Consider the following 23,392-nt stretch of genomic DNA (forward strand, 5'->3'; position numbering starts at 1 on the left):
GTTGCCATTCTGGTCCTTCACTGAGCCCATTCGTGTGATCTGGGCAGTATAGCTTCATGTATCAGAGCCCTGGGAGCACATAGTCCTGGGACTGAATCTGAGCTCTCTGACTTATGGCATTTGTCCCCTTGGGCAAACTGTCTCACTTCTCTATGCTTGGCCTTGTCATTTCTAAAATGAGGATAATTAAGACACCTGCTTTACAGGACTGTTGTAAGGACTAAATTAAACACCATATGTAAGATCCTGGCACATAATAAGCACCCCATAAATGGTAGCTGTCTAATAGTCATTGGGCCCAGTTTTTATCCTTATCCCTTCTCACCGATTCATTGTCTAACCATACACACAAAAAACGTTGGCCTCTCATCATTTGGGAAACAGAGTAATTCTTTTCCTGGACAGGAAGCTTATTAGTTTTTTTTGTTTTTTTTAACAAGAGAGATGCTGTACCCAGGCAGAAATACTGTCACAGCTGAGGTCCCCGTGCTGTGTTGACTGCCTTGCAAGGCGACTCGGCGTCTTGGGGAGCACTCGTGCTCTAGTCTCAGGCCTGGACCATACACCACCTCTGCCCAACCGGGTGACCCTGGGGATGTTATTCTAAGCTAACCCTCCTTTCCCATATGAACCTGGTGAGAATACTGCCCAGCTCATAAATTTGGGGGAGGATTGAATGAGATTATATGTATTAAGCACCGAGCATGTTACTTGGAGCATTGAAGGGCCTGGTTCCTTTCTTCTGCTCATGAAGTCATGAGGTCATCTCAGAAACCCTGTCCTCAATGCAGAAGGAAGAGAGCTGTTTTTCATTCCCATGTTAGGACAGGGAAAGATGAAAAAGGCATCATCCCATCCCAGTCCTACCAAATGCAGCAGACTTTGTTTTTCAGTGCTTTATTATGGAACATTCTGAGTAAACCACATACCAGTTACTATCATACTTGATATTTATAACACTGACCCCAAAAGTTACTAAAAGGTCCATTCAGAATTTTCAAGTATTGGATTGTCTTCGGTTTAGTTTAATATTGCAGTACTAGAGTTCCCCCTGCTTTCCTTCCCCCAATACCACCTTTGTGAATGACTGGCTAGAGATGGAAGATGGGACAACAAAACGTTTTCCTCAGGTTCCCAAGTTTCCTCCTGATTATGTGGCATTGAACCCATTTTCCCTTAGAAACATAATTGTATTGGTACTTAGGTGCCAAAAGTACTTGGCGAGGCGGAGGGTAGGAGGGACAACATGACAGAGGGAAGTACATGGTCTTTGGACTGAAGTACTCAGCACACTACCTGGCACATAATAGGTACTCAGTAAATGACTAGTAATTATCTGTATACCTCAGTTTTTTTAATCTATAAAATGGCTCTGGTTCTATACGTTTATTATATTTTGAAAATAAATATGTAGTAATATTCTTCCTTAAGTAGAAGAGCTACCCAGATATGTATGTTGATTTTTTAATACAAATCCTATTTTAATACCCAGTCCAAAAATACCCAATATTTCCTTAAATGTTTCAAAAGTATCCTCTTAGGGTTATTTTGTTTATATTAGGAGGTCTAAACATTGCATTTGATTGATAAGTCTCTGTCTCTATTTAAAATTTTGAAATAGACTTTATAACTTACAGCAGTATATATCGTGAAAATTGCGTAAGTTAAAAACATACGGTTTGATGCATAAATTAAAAGCATACAGCTTGATGAATGGTCACAAAGTAAACCCATCCTTTTAACTCCTCAGACCAAGAAATAAACCATTGCCAATTCCTCAGCCGCACCCTCTTCTTGGCCCTTCCACTCACTAACTTGCCCCTATTCCCCACCAGGTAATCACCATCTTGACTTCTAACATCATAAATTAGTTTTGCCTGTTTGTGAACTTAATATAAATGAAACCATACAGTACATATTCTTTTATGTCTACCTTCTTTTTTTTTTATGAATTTATTTTATTTTTGGCTATGTTGGGTCTTCGTTGATGCATGCAGACCTTCTCTAGTTGTGGTGAGCGGGGGCTACTCTTCATTGCAGCGCACGGGCTTCTCATTGCGGTGGCTTCTCTTGTGGCGGAGCACGGGCTCTAGGCGAGTGGGCTTCAGTAGTTGTGGCACGTGGGCTCAGTAGTTGTGGCTCGTGGGCTTCAGTAGTTGCGGCTCGCAGGCTTCAGTAGTTGCAGCATGTGGGCTCAGTAGTTGTAGCGCATGGGCTTAGTTGCTCCGTGACATGTGGGATCTTCCCGGACCAGGGATCGAACCCGTGTCCCCTGCATTGGCAGGCAGATTCTTAACCACTGCTCCACCAGGGAAGTCCCTATTTCTAGCTTCTTTCACTCAACATCATTGTGTGTAATTCAGTGTAGAACTAATGCATTCCTTTTTATTACTGTGTAGTATTCCATTGTAAGATTATACCACAATTTATTTTTTTATTGTACTACTGATGGATATTTGGATTATTGCCAGATGTTCCCCCATTGTGAATAACACCATTTTGAATATTCTTTTACATATGTTTTGGTGCATATATGAAATGGTTCCTTTTCCATTGGTTTATACCTAGGAGTGTAATATGTGGGTAATAGGGTGTGCTATGTTCAGGTTTGGTGGATATTGTCAACAGTTATCCAAAATGGTTATACCAATTTACAGTGGTTGTACCAGTTCATACCCTCATCAACACTTTGTATTATCAGTCTTGAATTTTGATCATTCGGGTAGGTGTGTATGTTGTGGTTCTCATTTGCATTTCCTGATGATTTATGAAGTTGAGCATCTTTTCATTTGTTAATTGCACATTTCTTTATTGGGTGGTCTGCCTTTTACTGACCGATTTGCAGCAGTTCTTTATGTGTTCTGAATACAAGTTTTTTTGTTTATTATGTATATTGCACATATCTTCTAAACTGTGGCTTGCCTTTCTACTCTCAGTGGTGTCTTTTGAAGAACAGAGATTTCTAGTTTTAATGTAATCAGATTTATTAATCTTTTTCTTTGTAGTTAGGGCTTCTATGTCTTTATACTCTGAAGTTGATGCTGATTTTTCTAAATAGCCTTGTGAGTAAGGTAGATGATGAAGGGAGGGGTAAAAATGTGTGCTTATAAAATAATGACCCTGATTTTAAGGGATTCACATCAACTGGGTCAAAAAACCTGTGTGCTTATGTGTTTGTGACCCTGATTTTCTAATATGACACAAAAAGTAAAAGAAAAATCTTTAAAAAAAAAAAAAATCCAGGGACTTCCCTAGTGGTCCAGTGGTTAAGACTTTGCCTTCCAGTGCAGGGGGTGCGGGTTCGAGCCCTGGTCGGGGAACTAAGATCCCACATGCCTCGCAGCCGAAAAACCAAAACATAAAACAGAAGCAATATTGTAACAAATTCAATAAAGACTTTAAAAAATGGTCCACATCAAAAAAAAAAAAAATCCAGAAAGGTTTTAAGCAATGGACGTGACATTTGGAATGACAGTGTTGCTTCCTGTGTGTGGTCAGTCATTGTAAAAAGTCTGGTCTTTATATAAATATAAATATATTATAAACAGTAATAATAATAGCTAACATTTTTTTAGAACATTTTTCATGGACCAGGCAATGTGCTAAGTACTCAATATGTGTCAGCTCACTTAATCCTCATGACAGCCCAGTACTTAGGAATATTACTACCCCAGTGTTGTAGATATGGAAACAGAGGCTGGAAGGACTGAACAATTTTCCATGGTCTCAGAAGTGGAAGAGCCAGGGCTTAAACCCTTGCTCCTGTCAGCTATGCTGCTCTGCCTGTACCTGCTTGGCCAGAGAGAACTCTTTGTGGGCCATACTGCTGCTGCATGCCAAACCACCTCCAACTTAGTGGTGTGAAACAACAGCTCTTTTATTTTGCTCAGGGATTCTGTGGGTCAGGAATTCAGAAAGGGCACTATAGGGGTGGCTTGTGTCTGCTCCGTTTGAGGTCTGGGGCTCGGGAGGGAAGGCTTGAAGGCTGGAGGTGACTGAGACGGCTGGGGTTGCAGGCATCTGAAGGCTCCCTCACCAGTCTGGGGGTTGATGCTGGCTGTCGGCTGGGGCCTCAGCTGGAACACGTACATGATTTCTCCACGTGGACTTGCCAGGTGTGCTAGTTCCAAAAGTGAATGCTTAGGTAAGAAGTAGGCAAAAGCTGTATTACCTTTTATGACCTACCCTTGGAAGTCACATACTATCACTTCCACCATACTTGCAGACTTCTTAAATCTCTTTTAATCGGAAGGCATGTTGAATCGTTAGTCAATTGTGTTGGCTTGGGGAAAATCTCAAGTCTTTGAAAAACTTCAATTTGTCTTAAGGAAAACAGTTTAGCTGATAGTTTAATTTGGAGGGGAAAAATATGTTTTGTTTGGAAGGAATGAACTAAAGGAGTTTGTTTTTCTCAGTGGCATAAAGAGTTCTTGGGTTCATCACAAAATTTGAAGTGGCTACTTCTCTGGGCCTTAGTTATTTATTCCTTTAAAAGCATAGAAAACTAATTGAATGTGGTAAGACAAACTCTACTGCAAAATTTCTACTGCAGTCTTTTCATGTATGTTCAAGTCACACCTCGAATATTGCAGGACATCCACGTTCTGCTTTCCTCTGCCTGACCTCTCAAAACAGTTGTTCCTAATTGAATCAGACCTGGAGTAATGTCCAAGTAAGGCCCCAGGCCAGGGAAATAGGGTAGTTTAACCACATCCTTATCTCTGTGGGGTTCTGGGATTAAAGTAACTGACCCTTTATCGATGGGAGAAAGCCTGTAGAAAAATTCAGTCGGTTTTTTAGCCAGATTGAGAAACCTTGGGTTTTCCGATGTCAGATGTTTTCCACACCACCAAGCAACTCAATTCTCATCAGATATTAGCTGAGTGTTCTGCAAATTTAATTCAGTTCTGACACTTTTCTACCTGGAGATAGTATCAGATCCCACCAGTTAAGGGTTCAGTCCCACAAGACTGCCATTACTTCAGATGCCAATCACAAGTCTAGGTTGTTACCTGTGCTTCTGACCGGCTGACTGTAAATCAGGTTTTAAATCCACTGTAAATGAGGTTCTCGTGACTCCCTCCTCAGGTTTGATTAATTTGCTAGAGAGGATATTATAAAGGATACAGATGTACAGCCGGATGAAGACGTACAGAGGGCAAACTCTGGAGAGGTAGAACTTCCATGCCCTCTCTGGACATGCCACTCTGCCAGCCCTTCCATGTGTTCACCAGCCCGGAAGCTCTCTGAACCATCCTTTAGGTTTTTATGGAGACTTCATTACATAAGCACCATTGATTAAATCATCGGCCTTGATGGTTGAACTCAATCTCCAGTCTCTCCTCTGGACTCGAAGTTCCTACCCTCTAATCACATGGTTGGTTCCTCTGGCAGTCAGCCCCAATCCTTAGTTTACCTAGGAGCTTTCCAAAAGTCACCTCATTAACATAACAAAAGACTTTACTGCTCTCATCACTTAGGCAATTCCAAGGGTTATAGGAGCCCTGTGCCAAGAACTGGGACTAAGACCAAATATATATTATTATAAATCACAATATCACAGGTTTCTACATTGACTTCCTGTTCTTTTTCTGACTCAAAACACGTGGTCATAGAATTTACACCTTCATGAAAGAATATAGATAATAAAAAAGTAAACTATAATTTCAGAAAATAAGTGCAGCAAAGTGAATAAAACAAGATAGTAGTATAATAGTGGTTTGTTCTAATTTTTTTTTAACTATGAGAATTTGGTTTGCTCCATGGAATTGTATAGGAAAAGTGGAGAAGGAATGAAAATGAGAAAATAATATTTTAGCTAACGGAAATATATTCTTAAAAAGGGAGTAAAAATATATTTTAAGCCACCTTTACATAACTTCGAAGTTGAGGTTCTCTTATAGTATCCCTTCTCTAATCAGTTAAAAATCATTTTAGTAAATGCTTACCCTTATCAGATTGTTCCTACTTTTTTTTTTCATACTTAGATCTTTTAATGAATATTCACCATTATAAGTGTCCCTTCAGAATAACCTTTGTACCAGGCTAAGGTAGGTACTCATAGAATTAGGACTTAGTTGTTCAGCACACTGCTCTTGCTTTATCTCTCCTTTCCTCTCCTTAAAAAAAAATTTTAAGGCCTTCACATTAAGGGATATTGATGAACAGCAAATTTTAACAGAAATAAGTCTTTGTCCAATAGAATGAGAGAGAGAAATTTGGAAAGTAAAAAGCTTCATCTATATGCATTGTTTACTTAGGAAAGCTAATGAAAGTGGTAGATTCTAGGTTAGCTCATAGATTACATTGAATTGTTAGAAAAGAGCATTTCTGACCATGCATAATATTTCACCATAAATTTTAGCTTTTCTCAAAAACTCTAAGGTGTACTTGTCCTCCACACACTATTCTAAAAATAATTTGAGTGTTTACTTCTGGAATATGTGATTCACTACTTCTATAAATATCCATTATTTATTTATTTATTTTAATTTTTATTTTTGGCCATGCCACACAGCTTGCGGGATCTTAGTTCCCCAACCAGGATTGAACCTGTGCCCCCTGCAGTGGAAAGTGCGGAGTCCTAACCACTGGACCACCAGGGAATTCCCTCCATTGTTAATTTAAATGTGCTTATTTCATCATACCTGGTGTCTCCCTAATGTAGTAAATGCTGACAGGTCAAAAGCCTTAAAAATGGCAATGTCCCACAGTTCAGGAACATTTTTACCTCTCGGAAAGTAAGAGGGGGCAGTCAATATGGGGCACACAGGGAGTTTCAAAGGTATACTGGTAATATTCTATATCTTAACTATGAGTGTTCATTTTTTCTTTATTATTCTTAAAGATTATGGGGGTGGGGGGAATGGACTTCATCCTACAGAATAATCAGCAATACATATAGATATAGAACATATTTGTTACAGGATTGTTTATAATGTTTAAAAGATCAAAAACATTCTCTGTACTAATAGTAGAATGATTAAGTGATGACACTTTCATAGGGTGGAACATTAAACCCCATTGAAAATATATAACTTTTAACTTGAGAAAGTACTATGTAACATTGTCAAAAATAGGATTAAAAATCTGTAGTATGCTTCCACTTTTGCTTCAGATCTATGTATGTACCTTAAAAAGACTGGGAAATTATGCAAGTGATTCTTTAGAATCTGTACTTAACTTGCCTGTATATTGCATTTTTGTATAAGGGAAATTGATTATATAATCAGGGAAATGTTTAAATAAAGACCGCATTTGCTGACCAGTTGAGTTAGGACAGAAATTGGCTTAGCAATTTTAACTAAACATCCAAAAGCAGGGGCTCTCATTTTAGACAATATACCAAACTAGATAAAGTGAACAACTCTCCCAATGACAATAACTAAAATGCTAGGTAAATATTTAAAACAATGTTTATATGTATAGTTCATCTATCAGGGAAACTGAGAAACTGCAGAGGTAAAAATCAAAGTAAAGCAGGTAGCTGTGAGGTAAATGAGCTATATCTATTAACATGAATGAATCTCAGAAACATTGAGCTAAGACAAAGAAACAAGTCACACAAGAATACATAAAGTGTGATTCTATTTATATGCTCAAAAATATGTGAATAAACAATATGTTAGAGATACATATAGGTAAAACTAAGAAAAAGTAAACAAATCATATAATACAAAATTCAGAGAAGTGATGCCTCTTTAGAGGAGGAACAGGTATGAGATCTTGGAGGAACCCACATAGAGCTCTTAAGTTAGAGGTAATTTTCTCCCTTAAGCAAGTATTATGAACCCAGTGTTTATCATTTTTTTAAATTGCATATACATGTTATACCACTCTTTTACATGTTTCACCAAAAATCATTTGTTTCAATCATATATGTAAAGTATTACAAATTCTGTGGGAGAAATGCTGATAAGGAAATGAAGTTAAGTATGTGGATTTTGTGGGTAGTTCAGTTTCTTGTTTGAGGTTTTGATTGGGTAATACATACGTGCACAGATGAACTTTAGAATCAGCTTGTCATAGTTTCCTCTTAAAATAATTCTGTTGCTGTTTGTATTGGGATCATGTTAAGCTTCTAGATTAATTTAGAAAGAATTAACAACTTGATACAAACAAGGTATGGGCTTTTCCATTTTTTCAGGTCATCTGTTCTGTCCCTTTAAAGTTTTTTCCATGTATATTATTGTGTACATTTCTTGTTTTGCCTGTGTGTATATCCACACACACATATATGTATGTATTAAGTACACAGATAGTCCTCGGTTTGTGCAATAGCATGGGACTTTAAAAATGACTGTGCAAGCTGGAACCATGCAAAGCCATCTTAATTAATGGTGAAAATTACAGTTGTTCGATTACCTTTAAACATTTTTCTTAAAACATTAAAAACTTTTCTGTCAGTTATATAGGGAAATGAAAAATACTAAAAGTAATATTAACCTAGTACACTGTAACTTAAAACTTAGAAACATTGAGAATTAAAGTGTTTTATTTCTTGTAAGAAACTTCTCAAGAGTAGTTTGCGCAGTGCTTGCCTTCTCATTGTAGGCGTTAACAGCACGGGGTGAGCAGCTTTTCTGTGCGTTGGCCAGTTGTCATACTCCTTTCTAAGTATGGGTCAACTTTCAAAGACAGTTTATCCTTTGCTCTTTAAATATCATGAAACATCTCCGAGAGTTTCTGTAATACGAAATTTTTCACTGGCATAACCTCCCTGAACAACTTTCCTTATTTATGTCATTAAGTTCATCTTCATGGAGATCCTCTGGCTGCATATCCAGAGTTTCTTCAGTGGTGGCAGTGTCAGCATTCCTGTGGTCAGCTATTTGTTCTCTAACTCCATTTACATTTGAGTCTAATTTTACTTCCAGTGTTACCACTTTTCTGTTTCTTGCCCTATGTACTTCCATTTTGTTTGGCCAGTTCTCTCTTTTGGATTATCCATTTTTGTAAAATGTTACATGGGTTTATCACTGGGATATAAGGAGGCAACGTAACTACATACTTTGCTGTCAGTGAGTGAATTAATAGAAGTGAGTGACTAATCACTGACAGACTTTGAAAGAAAGGACATAATTAGTCACTGATCATAAAGCACCTTTGTTTTCATAGAGGACCAAAGAGTTCCCGGTGAAGTTTGTACTCTGCAGTTACTCACAGTTAATGTACTATGACATTTGAACAGTGTTGTTAGGAGACTCATTTAACTAAGCCATAGCAACCAAAATCCATGCATATCAGAACCATACACAGCAAGGACTGCCTACATACACACAAGCACACACATAACACGCATACTTACTGCTAGGCTTATTCCTATGTATTTTTTTTTTCCCATTGCTCTTATAACTTGGATCTTTTTCTTCCTTTCCTAGCTTTCAGTATTGTTACGTGGGAAAGCTGTTGATCTATACAGGATGTTAGCTTTACACACTTATTGAATTATCTTATTACTTGTAAAAGTTTTTAATTCCTGTTGGATTGCCAGGTATATAATTGTATTATCTGCAAATAATTTTCTCAACCTTTCCTTTATGATATTTGTGCCTTTTCTTTTATTACCTAATTGTACTGACTAGTAGCTCCACAACACTAAGTAATAGTGGGGATAGTGACCATCCTTATTTTGTTCTTGGGCTTAATGGGAATGATTCTGGTGTTTCCTCATTAAGCTTTATACTAGTTTTGGGGTTGAAAGAGATATATTTTTGAAGATAGATAGATAGATAGATAGATATTTGTAGAATTATTCTCCTACTGTATTTTGGTGAGAAATTTTATTGAGTGTTAACTGGGTTTAAGTGTTGTCAGCCTGATCCAAGTGCCTCCTAAAATGTGGTAGGGAACACAGCTGTACCCATGAAGTATATTTGCAAAAAAAAAATAGAAATGAAAAAAACTAACCCTGAATCTAATGAAACCTCTACATCAGTAGTTCTCACCAGGTGAGACATTTGGCAGTGTCTGGAGACATTATTGGTTGTCGCAACAGGGAGAGAAGGTGCTAGTAGCCAGTGATGCTGCTAAAAACATCCTACAATGCCCAGAGCAGCCCCCACAATAAAGAATTATCTAGCCCACTGTCAAGTGCTAAGGTTTAGAACCCTTTTCTAGATCTCACTACCAGTTTACAAAAAATGTGGGGAATACAGGAACATAACACTAACAGAAAGTAATCAGTACTGTTCATAATATGAGAAATTCTAGAAGGCAGATGACCTGGTTTCTTCAACATATGAATGGCATGAGGGGGATGGGGGAAAGGAAGAAGAATTATTACAGATTAAAAGAGACTTAAGATATATGCCAACCAAATGCAATATAGTACTACACCATTTTATATGAGGGACTTGAGCATCTCAGATTTTGGTATCTGTGGGAGGTCTTGGAACCAGTTCCCTGCAGATACCCAGGGACAGCTGTATAGATCTTGTTTGGAGCCTCATTCAAGTAAGACATTTCTGCAAAAATCAGGGAAACTTAAGTTGGGGGAATACATGAAACGAGACTGGCAGAATGTCGATAATTATTGGAGCAGGGTGGTGGAGATTCATTATTCTTTCCTACTTTAGTTTTTTGCTTAAAGATTTCCATAATAAAACGTTTTGTTAAGATGGATACTGAATTTCTTTAGATTCACTTTCAGTGACAACAGTGAAAATATGACTTTTCTCTTCTGATCCTTTCAAATAGTGAATTATAATAATACTTTTCCTAATATTAAATTCTCTGTATTCCTAAAATAAGTGGCCCTTCTTCATGGTATTATTATTGTTTTAATGTACTGGAAGATTCTGTTTGCCAGCATCTTATTCAGTATATCTGCATTGATAGTCATAAGTGAGATTGGTGTGTAGTTTTCTTTTTTCTGCTGCCCTTGCCAAATTTTAGTATCAGTGTTATTCTAACTTCATAGAAAGACTTTGAAAGCCTTTTTTAACTCTCTGGAACTTTTAAAGGTTCAAGCTAATTTAAATACAAAGAAGCTGGCTACTCTATTGACTTCAGCCACTGGAATGGTAGGCCTTTAGAAAAAAAAATTGGTATCTTATTTCTTTTTCTTCTTTCTCTGTTTCCTAAAAGAATGAACATATACTGGTGCAAACATCACAGCTTATGGGCTGTGTTCTGTGTTCTCAATGACTTTTTTTTTTGGCCACACCACGCGGCATGCAGGATCTTAGTTCCCTGACCAGAGATCAAACCCTGCAGTGGAAGCGCGGAGTCTTAACCACTGGACCGCCAGGGAAGTCCCAACTGTCAACTCTTTTTAATAGGCTGTTTTTTAGAGGCAATTTAGGTTCATTGCAGTATTGAGCAGAAGTACAAAGATTTCCTATATACTCTCTGCCCCACACATCCATAGCCTCCCCCATTATCAGCATTCCCCACCAGAGTAGGCCATTTATTAGAATCGATGAGCCAATATTTACACATCATTATCATCCTAAGTCTGTAGTTTATATTAGGGTTCACTCTTGGTGCTGTACACTATATGCATTTGAACAAATTTATAATGACATGTATCCACCATTACAGTATTAGAGTATCATACAGAGTAGTTTCACTGCCCTAAAAATCCCCTGAATCCCACCTATTCATTCCCCTTCAGTGGCCCAAACCCTGGTGACCACTGATCTTTTACTGATTCCATGGATGTGTAGTGTCACACCTTCAACTTTGTCCTTCTCCTTCAATATTGTGTTGGCTATTCTGAATCTTTTGTCTATCCATATAAACTTTAGAAACGGCTTGTCAGTATCCACAAAATAACTTGCTGGGATTTTTATTGGAATCATATTGAATCTATAGATCAAGTTGGGAAGAACTGACATCTTGACAATATTGAGTCTTCCTATCCATGAATATAGAATCTCTCCACATTTATAGTTCTTCTTTGATTTATCAGGGTTTTGTAGTTTTCCTCATATAGACGTTGTACATATTTTATTAGTTTTATACCCAAGTACTTCATTTTCAGGACTGCTAATGTAAATGGTATTATGTTTTAATTTCAAATACCACTTGTTTATGGCTGGAATATAGGAAAGCAATTGACTTCTGTATATTAACCTTGTGTCCTGCAACCTTGCTATAATCGCTTATTAGTTCCAGGAGTGTTTTGGTGTATTCTTTCAGATTTTCTGCGTAGACAGTCATATCATCTGTGAACAAAAAAGTATATATATATTTAGCTAAGACTTCAGTTATGATGTTGAAAAGGAATGGTGAGGGAGGACATCTGTGCTTCGTTCCTAAACTTACCAGGAAAGCTTCTGGTTTCTTATCAAGTATGATGTTACCTATAGATTTACTGTAGATATTCTTTGTCCATTTGAGGAAATTCCCCTCTGTTCCTAGTTTGCTGAGAGTTTCTGTCATGAACGAGTGTTGGATTTTGTCAAATGCTTTTTCTGCTTCTGTTGATGTGTTTAGTATGTTTTTTCTTTACCTGTTAATGTGATGATTATGTTGATTGATTTTCAAATGTTGAACCAGCATACCTGGGATAAATTACACCTGGTTATGGTATATAATTCTTTTTATGAATTCTTGGATTCAATTTACTGATATTTCATTAAGGATTTTGCATCTATGTTCATGAAAGCTATTGGGCTATAGGTTTTTCTTTTTTTTCTTGTAATGTCTTTGTGTAGTTTTGGTATTAGAGTAATGCTGGCCTCATAGAATGAGTTAGGAAGTATTGCCTCTGCTCCTATATTCTGAAAGAAATTGTAGAGAATTGGTATAATTTCTTCCTAAATGTCTGGTAGAATCCACCAGTGAACCCATCTGGACCTGGAACTTCCTGTTTTGGACCTGATTCAATTTCTTTAATAGATACAGCCCTCTTCAGATTGTCTGTTTCTTCTTGTGTGAGTTTTGGCAGATTGTGTCTTTCAAGGAATTGGTCCATTTCATGTAGGTTATCAAATTTGTGGGTGCAGACTTGTTCATATTATTCCTTGATTATCCTTTTAGTGTCTGTGGGGTTTATAGTGATGTCCTCTCTTTCATTTCTGGTACTAGTAATTTTTGTCCCTCTTTTTTCTTAAGTATCCTGTTTACTTGCTGGCTTATTGATTTTATTGTTCTTTTCAAAGAACCAGATTTTGATTTCGTTGATATTCTCTGTTGATTTCCTGATTTCAGTTTCATTGATTTCTGCTCTAATTTTTATTATTTCTTTTCTTCTACTGACTTTGGATTTAATTTGCTCTTTTTTTCTAGTTTACTAAGGTAGAGACTTAGATGATTGATTTTAGATCTTTCTTCTTTTCTAATACATGCATTTAATGCTACAAATTTCTCTCCAAGCACTGCTTTTGGTACATCCCACACATTTTGATAAGTTGTATTTTTATTAGTTCAAAATATTGTAAATTTTTTTGTGTGATTTCTTCCTTGACCCATGTGTTATGTATAAGTGTGTTGTTTAATCTCCAAGTATTTTGAGATTTTCCAATTATCCTTCTGTTATGGATTTCTAGTTTCATTTTGGTCTGAGAGCAGACACTGCATGATTTCTATTCTTTTAAATCTGTTAAGGTGTGTTTTGTGGCCCGGAATGTGGTCTGTCTTGGTGAATATTTCATGTGTGTTTGAGCAGAATGTGTATTCTGCTGTTGTTGAATGAAGTAGTCTGTAGATGTCTATTATATCCAGTTGATTGATGGGGGTGAGTTCAGATATGTCCTTACTGATTTTTCTGCCTGCTGGATCTGTCCATTCCTGATAGAGGGGTGTTTAATACTCTAAATACAATAGTAGTTCATTTATTTCTCCTTGCAGTTCTGTCAGTTTTTTGCCTTACATATTTTTACACTCTATTGTTAGACACATTCATGCTAAGGATCATTATGCCTTCTTGGAGAAATGACCCCTTTGTCATTATGTAATGCACCTTTTTTCCCCTGATAACTTCCCTTACTCTCAAGTCTGCTCTGTCTGAAATGAATATAGCTATTCCTGCTTTCTTTTGAAGAGTGTTAATGTGGTATATCTATGTCAATCCATTTACTTTTCATTGATATGTGTCTTTATAAAGTGGGTTTCTTGTAGACAACATATACTTGGGTCTTGTTCTTTATTCACTCTGACAATCTCCATCTATTAATTGGTGTATTTAGACCATTGACATTTAAAATGATGATTGATATAGCTGAATTTATAGCTACCATATTTATTACTGTTTTCTATTTGTTTTCTCTTGTTCTTTGTTCTGTTTTTTTCTACTCATTTTCTGCCTTTTGTGGTTTTCACTGAGCATGTTATATGATTCCATTTTCTCTCCGTTCTTAGCATATCAGGTATACTTCATTTTAACTTTTTATTAATGGTTTCCCTAGCATTTGGCGTATACATTTAAAGCTAATCAAAATCCACCTTCAAGTAACAATATACTGGCTTCATGGGTAGTCCAGGTACATTATAATAAAATAACCTAATTCTTCTCTTCCATCCCTTGCATCACTTCTTTCATTCATTTCACTTATACATAAGCGTGTGTGTGTGCATGTGCACATACATAATCATACATAAGCATACATAATCGGATACATTGTTGCCATTATTATTTTGAACAAACTGTTATCTCTCAGATTAATTAAAAATAGGGACTTCCCTGGTGGTCCAGTGGTTAAGACTTCGCCTTCCAATGCAGGGGGTGCGGGTTCGATCCCTGGTTGGGGAGCTAAGATCCCACATGCCTCCTGGCCAAAAAACCAAAACATAAAACAGAAGCAATATTGTAACAAGTTCAATAAAGACTTTGAAAATGGTCCACATTAAAAAAAAAAAAATCTGAAAGAAATGGGAGAGAGGAGCTTCAAGATGATGGAAGAGTAAGATGGGAGATCACCTTCCTCCCCACAGATACATCAGAAATACATCTACATGTGGAACAACCCCTACAGAACACCTACTGAACACTGGCAGAAGACGTCAGACCTTCCAAAAGGCAAGAAACTCCCCACGTACCTGGGTAGGGTAAAAGAAAAAAGAAAAAACAGAGACAAAAGAATAGGGATGGGACCTGCACCAGTGGGAGGGAGCTGTGAAGGAGGAAAGGTTTCCACACACTAGGAATCTCCTTCGCAGGCAGAGACTGTGGGTGGCGGAGGGGGGAAGCTTTGGAGCCACGGAGGAGAGCGCAGCAACAGGGGTGCGGACGGCAAAGCAGAGAGATTCCCGCACAGAGGATTGGTACCGGCCAGCTCTCACCAGCCCGAGAGGCTTGTCTGCTCACCCGCCGGGATGGGTCCGGGCTGGGAGCTGAGGCTGTGGCTTCAGAGGTCGGATCACAGGGAAAGGACTGGGGTTGGCTGCGTGAACACAGCCTGAAGGGGGCTAGTGCGCCACAGCTAGCCGGGAGGGAGTCCGGGAAAAGGTCTGGAGCTGCCGAAGAGGCAAGAGACTTTTTCTTGCCTCTTTGTTTCCTGGTGCGCGAGGAGAGGGGATTAAGAGCGCCACTTAAACGAGCTCCAGAGACGGGCGCGAGCCGTGGCTATCAGCGCGGACCCCAGAGACGGGCATGAGACACTAAAGCTGCCGCTGCAGCCACCAAGAAGCCGGTGTGCAAGCACAGGTCACTATCCACACCTCCCCTCCCAGGAGCCTGTGCAGCCTGCCGCTGCCAGGGCCCCATGATCCAGGGACAACTTCCCCGGGAGAACACATGGCGCCTCAGGCTGTTGCAACGTCAGGCTGGCCTCTGCCGCCGCAGGCTCGCCCCATATTCCGTACCCCTCCCTCCCGCCGGCCTGAGTGAGCCAGAGCCCCCAAATCAGCTGCTCCTTCAACCCCGTCCTCTCTGAGCGGGAACAGATGCCCTCAGGTGACCTACACACAGAGACGGGGCCAAATCCAAAGCTGAACCCCAGGAGCTGTGCGAACAAAGAAGAGAAAGGGAAATCTCTCCTAGCAGCCTCAGGAGCAGTGGATTAAATCTCCACAATCAACTTGATATACCCTGCATCAGTGGAATAACTGAATAGACAACGAGTCATCCCAAATTGAGGCAGTGGACTTTGGGAGCAACGATATATATTTTTTGTTCCCTTTTTCTCTTTTTGTGAGCGTGTATGTGTATGCTTCTGTGTGTGATTTTGTCTGTATAGCTTTGCTTTTACCAGTTGTCCTAGGGTTCTGTCTGTCCAGTTTTTTTGTTTGTTTGTTTTATACTTTTTAGTGCTTGTTATCATTGGTGAATTTATTTTTTGGTTTGGTTGCTCTCCTCTTTCTTTCTTTCATTTTTTTTTTATTTTTAAATTTTTAATAATTTTTTATTTTAATTATTTTATTTTATTTTTTTCTTTCTTCCTTTTTTTTCTCCCTTTTATTCTGAGCCGTGTGGATGACAGGGTCTTGGTGCTTCGGCCAGGTGTCAGGGCTGTGCCTCTGAGGCAGGAGAGCCAAGTTCAGGACATTGGTCCACCACAGACCTCCCAACTCCACATGATACCAACCGGCGAAAATCTCCCAGAGATCTCCATCTCAATGCCAAGACCCAGCTCCACTCAGCGACCAGCAAGCTACAGTGCTGGACATCCTATGCCAAACAACTAGCAAGACAGGAACACAACCCCACCCATTAGCAGAGAGGCTGCCTAAAATCATAATAAGGTCACAGACACGCCAAAACACACCACCAGACGCAGACCTGCCCACCAGAAAGACAAGTTCCAGCCTCATCCACCAGAACACAGGCACTAGTCCCTTCCACCAGGAAGCCTACACAACCCACTGAACCAACCTTAGCCACTGGGGGCAGACTCGAAAAACAATGGGAACTACGAACCTGCAGCCTGCGAAAAGGGGACCCCAAACACAGTAAGTTAAGCAAAATGAGAAGACAGAGAAACACACAGCAGATGAAGGAGCAAGGTAAAAACCCACCAGACCTAACAAATGAAGAGGAAATAGTCAGTCTACCTGAAAAAGAATTCAGAATAATGATAGTAAAGATGATCCAAAATCTTGTAAATAGAATGGAGAAAATACAAGAAACTTTTAACAAGGACCTAGAAGAACTAAAGACCAAACAATGATGAACAGCACAATAAATGAAATTAAAAATTCTCTAGAAGGGATCAATAGCAGAATAACTGAGGCAGAAGAATGGATAAGTGACCTGGAAGATAAAATAGTGGAAATAACTACTGCAGAGCAGAATAAAGAAAAAAGAATGAAAAGAATTGAGGACAGTCTCAGAGACCTCTGGGACAACATTAAATGCACCAACATTCGAAGAAGGGTCCCAGAAGAAGAAGAGAAGAAAGGGACTGAGAAAATATTTGAAGAGATTACAGTTGAAAACTTCCCTAATATGGGAAAGGAAATAGTTAATCAAGTCGAGGAAGCACAGAGTCCCATACAGGATAAATCCAAGGAGAAACATGCCAAGACACATATTAGTCAAACTATCAAAAATTAAACACAAGGAAAAAAATATTAAAAGCAGCAAGGGAAAAACAACAAATAACATACAAGGGAATCCCCATAAGGTTAATAGCTGATCTTTCAGCAAAAACTCTGCAAGCAAGAAGGGAGTGGCAGGACATATTTAAAGTGATGAAAGGGAAAAAACCTACAACCAAGATTACTCTACCCAGCAAGGATCTCATTCAGATTTGATGGAGAAATGAAAACCTTTACAGACAACCAAAGCTAAGAGAATTCAGCACCACCAAACCAGCTTTACAGCAAATACTAAAGGAACTTCTCTAGGCAGGAAACACAAGAGAAGGAAAAGACCTACAATAACAAACCCAAAACAATTAAGAAAATGGTAATAGGAACATACATAGTGATAATTACCTTAAATGTACATGGATTAAATGCTCCAACCAAAAGACATAGACTGGCTGAATGGATACAAAAACAAGACCCGTATATATGCTGTCTACAAGAGACTCACTTCAGACCTAGGGACACATGCAGACAAAGTGAGGGGATGGAAAAAGATACTCCATGCAAATGGAAATCAAAAGAAAGCTGGAGTAGCACTTTTCCTATCAGACAAAATAGACTTTAAAACAAAGACTATTAAGAGACAAAGAAGGACACTACATAATGATCAAGGGATCAATCCAAGAAGAAGATATAACAATTGTAAACATTTATGCACCCAACATAGGAGCATCTCAATACATAAGGCAAATGCTAACAGCCATAAAAGGGGAAATCGACAGTAACACAATCATAGTGGGGGACTTTAACAGCCCACTTTCACCAATGGACAGATCATCGAAAATGAAAATAAATAAGGAAACACAAGCTTTAAATGATACATTAAACAAGATGGGCTTAATTGATATTTATAGGACATTCCACCCAAAAACAACAATACACTTTCTTCTCAAGTGCTCATGGAACATTCTCCAAGATAGATCATATCTTGGGTCACAAATCAAGCCTTGGTAAATTTAAGAAAATTGAAATCGTATCAAGTATCTTTTCTGGCCACAACGCTGTGAGACTAGATATCAGTTACAGGAAAAAAATCTGTAAACAATGCAAACACATGGAGGCTAAACAATACACTATGTAATAACCAAGAGATCACTGAAGAGATCAAAGAGGAAATCAAAAACTACCTAGAAACAAATGACAATGAAAACACGACGACCCAAAACTTATGGGATGCAACAAAAGCAGTCCTAAGAGGGAAGTTTATAGCAATACAATCTCAATACATCTCAAATAAACAACCTGACCTTACACCTAAAGCAATTAGAGAAAGAAGAACAAAAATTCCCCAAAGTTAGCAGAAGGAAAGAAATCATAAAGATCAGATCATAAAAAATGAAAAACAAATGAAGGAAATGATAGCAATGATCAATAAAACTAAAAGCTGGTTCTTTGAGAAGATAAACAAAACTGATAAACCATTAGCCAGACTCATCAAGAAAAAAAGGGAGAAGACTCAAATCAATAGAATTAGAAATGAAAAAGGAGAAGTAACAACTGACACTGCAGAAATACAAAGGATCATGAGAGATAACTACAAGCAACTATATGCCAATAAAATGGACAACCTAGAAGAAATGGACAAATTCTTAGAAAAGCACAACCTTCCAAGACTGAACCAGGAAGAACTAGAAAATATAAACAGACCAATCACAAGCACTGTAATTGAAACTGTGATTCAAAATCTTCCAACAAACCAAAGCCCAGGACCAGATGGCTTCACAGGCAAATTCTATCAAACATTTAGAGAAGAGCTGACACCTATCCTTCTCAAACTCTTCCAAAATATAGCAGTGGGAGGAACACTCCCAAACTCATTCTACGAGGCCACCATCACCCTGATGCCAAAACCAGACAAAGATGTCACAAAGAAAGAAAACTACAGGCCAATATCACTGATGAACATAGATGCAAAAATCCTCAACAAAATACTAGCAAACAGAATCCAACAGCACATTAAAAGGATCATACACCATGATCAAGTGGGGTTTACCCCAGGAATGCAAGAATTCTTCAATATACGCAAATCAATCAATGTGATACACCATATTAACAAATTGAAGAATAAAAACCATATGATCATCTCAATAGATGCAGAAAAAGCTTTTGACAAAATTCAACACCCATTTATGATAAAAACCCTCCAGAAAGTAGGCATAGAGGGAACTTACCTCAGCATAATAAAGGCCTTATATGACAAACCCACAGCCAACATCGTCCTCAATGGTGAAAAACTGAAACCATTTCCAGTAAGATAAGGAACAAGACAAGGTTGCCCACTCTCACCACTATTATTCAGCATTGTTTTGCAAGTTTTAGCCACAGCAGTCAGAGAAGAAAAAGAAATAAAAGGAATCCAAATCAGAAAAGAAGTGAAGCAGTCACTGTTTGCAGATGACATGATACTATACATAGAGAATCCTAAAGATGCTACCAGAAAACTACTAGAGCTAATCAGTGAATTTGGTAAAGTAGCAGGATACAAAATTAATGCACAGAAATCTCTTGCATTCCTATACACTAATGATGAAAAATCTGAAAGTGAAATTAAGGAAACACTCCCATTTACCATTGCAACAAAAAGAATGAAATACCTAGGAATAAACCTACCTAAGGAGAGAAAAGACCTGTATGCAGAAAACTATAAGACACTGATGAAAGAAATTAAAGACGATACAGATAGCTGGAGAGGTATACCATGATCTTGGATTGGAAGAATCAACATTGTGAAAATGACTCTACTACCCAAATTAATCTACAGATTCAATGCAGTCCCTATCAAACTACCACTGGCATTATTCACAGAACTAGAGCAAAAAATTTCACAATTTGTATGGAAACACAAAAGACCCTGAATAGCCAAAGCAATCTTGAGAAAGAAAAACGGAGCTGGAGGAATCAGGCTCCCTGACTTCAGACTATACTACAAAGCTACAGTAATCAAGACAGTATGGTACTGGCACCAAAACAGAAATACAGGTCAATGGAACAGGATAGAAAGCCCAGAGATAAACCCACGCACATATGGTCACCTTATCTTTGATAAAGGAGGTAAGAATATACAATGGAGAAAAGAGAGCCTCTTCAATAAGTGGTGCTGGGAAAAATGGACAGCTACATGTAAAAGAATGAAATTAGAACACTCCCTAACACCATACACAAAAATAAACTCAAAATGGATTAAAGACCTAAATGTAAGGCCAGACACTATATAACTCTTAGAGGAAAACATAGGCAGAACACTCTATGGCATAAATCACAGCAAGATCCTTTTTGACCCCCCTCCTAGAGTAATGGAAGTAAAAACAAAAATAAACAAATGGGACCTAATGAAACTTAAAAGCTTTTGCACAGCAAAGGAAACTATAAACAAAACAAAAAGACAGCCCTCAGAATGGGAGAAAATATTTGCAAATGAAGCAACTGACAAAGGATTAATCTCCAAAATTTACAAGCAGCTCATGCAGCTCAACATCAAAAAAACAAACAACCCAATCAAAAACTGGACAGAAGACCTAAATAGACATTTCTCCAAAGAAGATATACAGATTGCCAGCAAACACATGAAAGAATGCTCAACATCACTAATCATCAGAGAAATGCAAATCAAAACTACAGTGAGGTATCACCTCACACCAGTCAGAAAGGCCATCATCAAAAAATCTACAAACTATAAATGCTAGAGAGGGTGTGGAGAAAAAGGAACCCTCTTGCACTGTTGGTGGGAATGTAAATTGATACAGCCACTATGGAAAACAGTATGGAGGTTCCTTAAAAAACTAAAAATAGAACTACCATACGACCCAGCAATCCCACTACTGGACATATACCCTGAGAAAACCATAATTCAGAAAGAGTCATGTACCACAATGTTCATTGCAGCACTATTTACAATAGCCAGGACATGGAAGCAACCTAAGTGTCCATTGACAGATGAATGGATAAAGAAGATGTGGCACATATATACAATGGAATATTACTCAGTCATAAAAAGAAACGAAATTGCGTTATTTGTAGTGAGGTGGATGGACCTAGAGTCTGTCATACAAAGTGAAGTCAGAAAGAGAAAAACAAATACCATATGCTAACACATATACATGGAATCTTAAAAAAATAAATAAATAATGGTCATGAAGAACCTAGGGGCAGGACGGCAGTAAAGATGCAGACTACTACTAGAGAATGGACTTGAGGACACGGGGAGGGGGAAGGGTAAGCTGGGACAAAGTGAGAGAGTGGCATGGACATATATACACTACCAAATGTAAAACAGATAGCTAGTGGGAAGCAGCCACATAGTACAGGGAGATCAGCTTGGTGCTTTGTGACCACCTAGAGGGGTGGGATAGGGAGGGTGGGAGGGATGGAGATGCAAGAGGGAGGAGATATGGGGATATATGTATATGTATAGCTGATTCACTTTGTTATAAAGCAGAAACTAACACACCATTGTAAAGCAATTATACTCCAATAAAGATGTTAAAAAAATAAAAACTTAATAAATAAATATAAATAAAAGCTTTTATTTTATCCTTCTTATACCTTATCTGATGTTTTTCCTTTCTTTGTGTGGATCCAAGTTTTTTTTTTTTTAATTAATTAATTTGTTTATTTATTTATTTTTGGCTGCGTTGGGTCTTCATTGCTGCGTGTGGACCTTCTCTAGTTTTGCCAGCAGGGGCCGCTCTTCGTTGCAGTATGTGGGCTTCTCATTGCAGTGGCTTCTCTGTTGCGGAGCATGGGCTGGAGGTGCGTGGGCTTCAGTAGTTGTGGCTTATGGGCTTAGTTGCTCTGTGGCATGTGGGATCTTCCTGGACCAAACCCGTGTCCCCTGCATTGGCAGGCGGATTCTTAACCACTGCGCCACCAAGGAAGTCCCCAGGTTTCTTGATCTATAACATTTACCTTCTTTCTAAAGAACTTCTTTAACATTTCTTACAAGACAGATCTACTAGCAACAAATTTCTTCAATTTTTGTTTGTCTGAGAAGGTCTTATTTCTGCTCACTTTTTTTTTTTAATTTTTATTTATTTATTTATTTATTTATTTGGTTACACCGGGTGTTGGTTGCAGCACATGGGCTCCTTAGTTGCAGCATGTGGACTCTTAATTGTGTCCTGCATGCGGAATCTAGTCATTATTGTTTAAAGTATTTCTTCTGTTCCTTTCTCTCTTCTTCTAGTATTCCCATTACACATAGATTACACCTTTTGTAATTGTCCCTTTTGTGGTTGTATATTCTGTTCTGTTTTTTCCAGTCCTTTTTTTTTTGTTTGCTTTCTAGTTTTGGAGGTTTCTATCTATTGAGATATCCTCAAGCTTAGAGATTCTTTCCTTAGATGTATCCAGTCCACTAATAGGCCCCATCATAGGCACTCTTCATTTCTCTTATGTATTTTTTATCACTTTTTGGTTCTGATCTCTTTGATTTCTTTTTGGTTCTTTCTTAGAATTTCCATCTGTCTGCTTTCATTGCTCATCTGTTTTCCCAGGCTGTGTATTTTATTCATTGGAGCTCTTAGGATATTAATCGTAATTGTTTTAAATCACCAGTCTGATGATTCCATCATCCTGCTATATCTGACTCTTGTTTCTTTGCTTGCTCTGTCTCTTCAACTTTGGTTTTTGCCTTTTAGTATGTCTTGTAATTTTTTCTTGATAGTCAGGCATGATGTACTGGGTAAAAGGCACTGCTGTAGATAGGCCTTTAGAAATGTGGTTGTTAAAAGCGGGGGGAGGGGAAATGTTCTGTAGTCCATAACTAGGTCTCAGTTTTTTAGTAAGCCTTTGTGTCTGGGCTGTGAACTGTACTTGCAGTCCCCTCCCTCCCCAACCCTTGGTGGACAAGATAGCTGGAGTGGGCTGGAGTTGGGTATTTCCTTCCCTCCGGTCAGATATGCTCTGATAAAACTCCAGT

General features: G+C 38.3%; 1 protein-coding gene across 6 annotated transcripts in view; it reads left to right on the forward strand.

Moving 5' to 3' along the window:
• Positions 1–23,392, forward strand: part of ZNF507 (zinc finger protein 507) — a 47,098-nt gene that overhangs the window by 17,582 nt on the left and 6,124 nt on the right. The gene's annotated exons all lie outside the window — the stretch shown is intronic.

Source organism: Eschrichtius robustus, chromosome 19 (assembly GCF_028021215.1).
Source record: "Eschrichtius robustus isolate mEscRob2 chromosome 19, mEscRob2.pri, whole genome shotgun sequence".
Taxonomy (NCBI): domain Eukaryota; kingdom Metazoa; phylum Chordata; class Mammalia; order Artiodactyla; family Eschrichtiidae; genus Eschrichtius; species Eschrichtius robustus.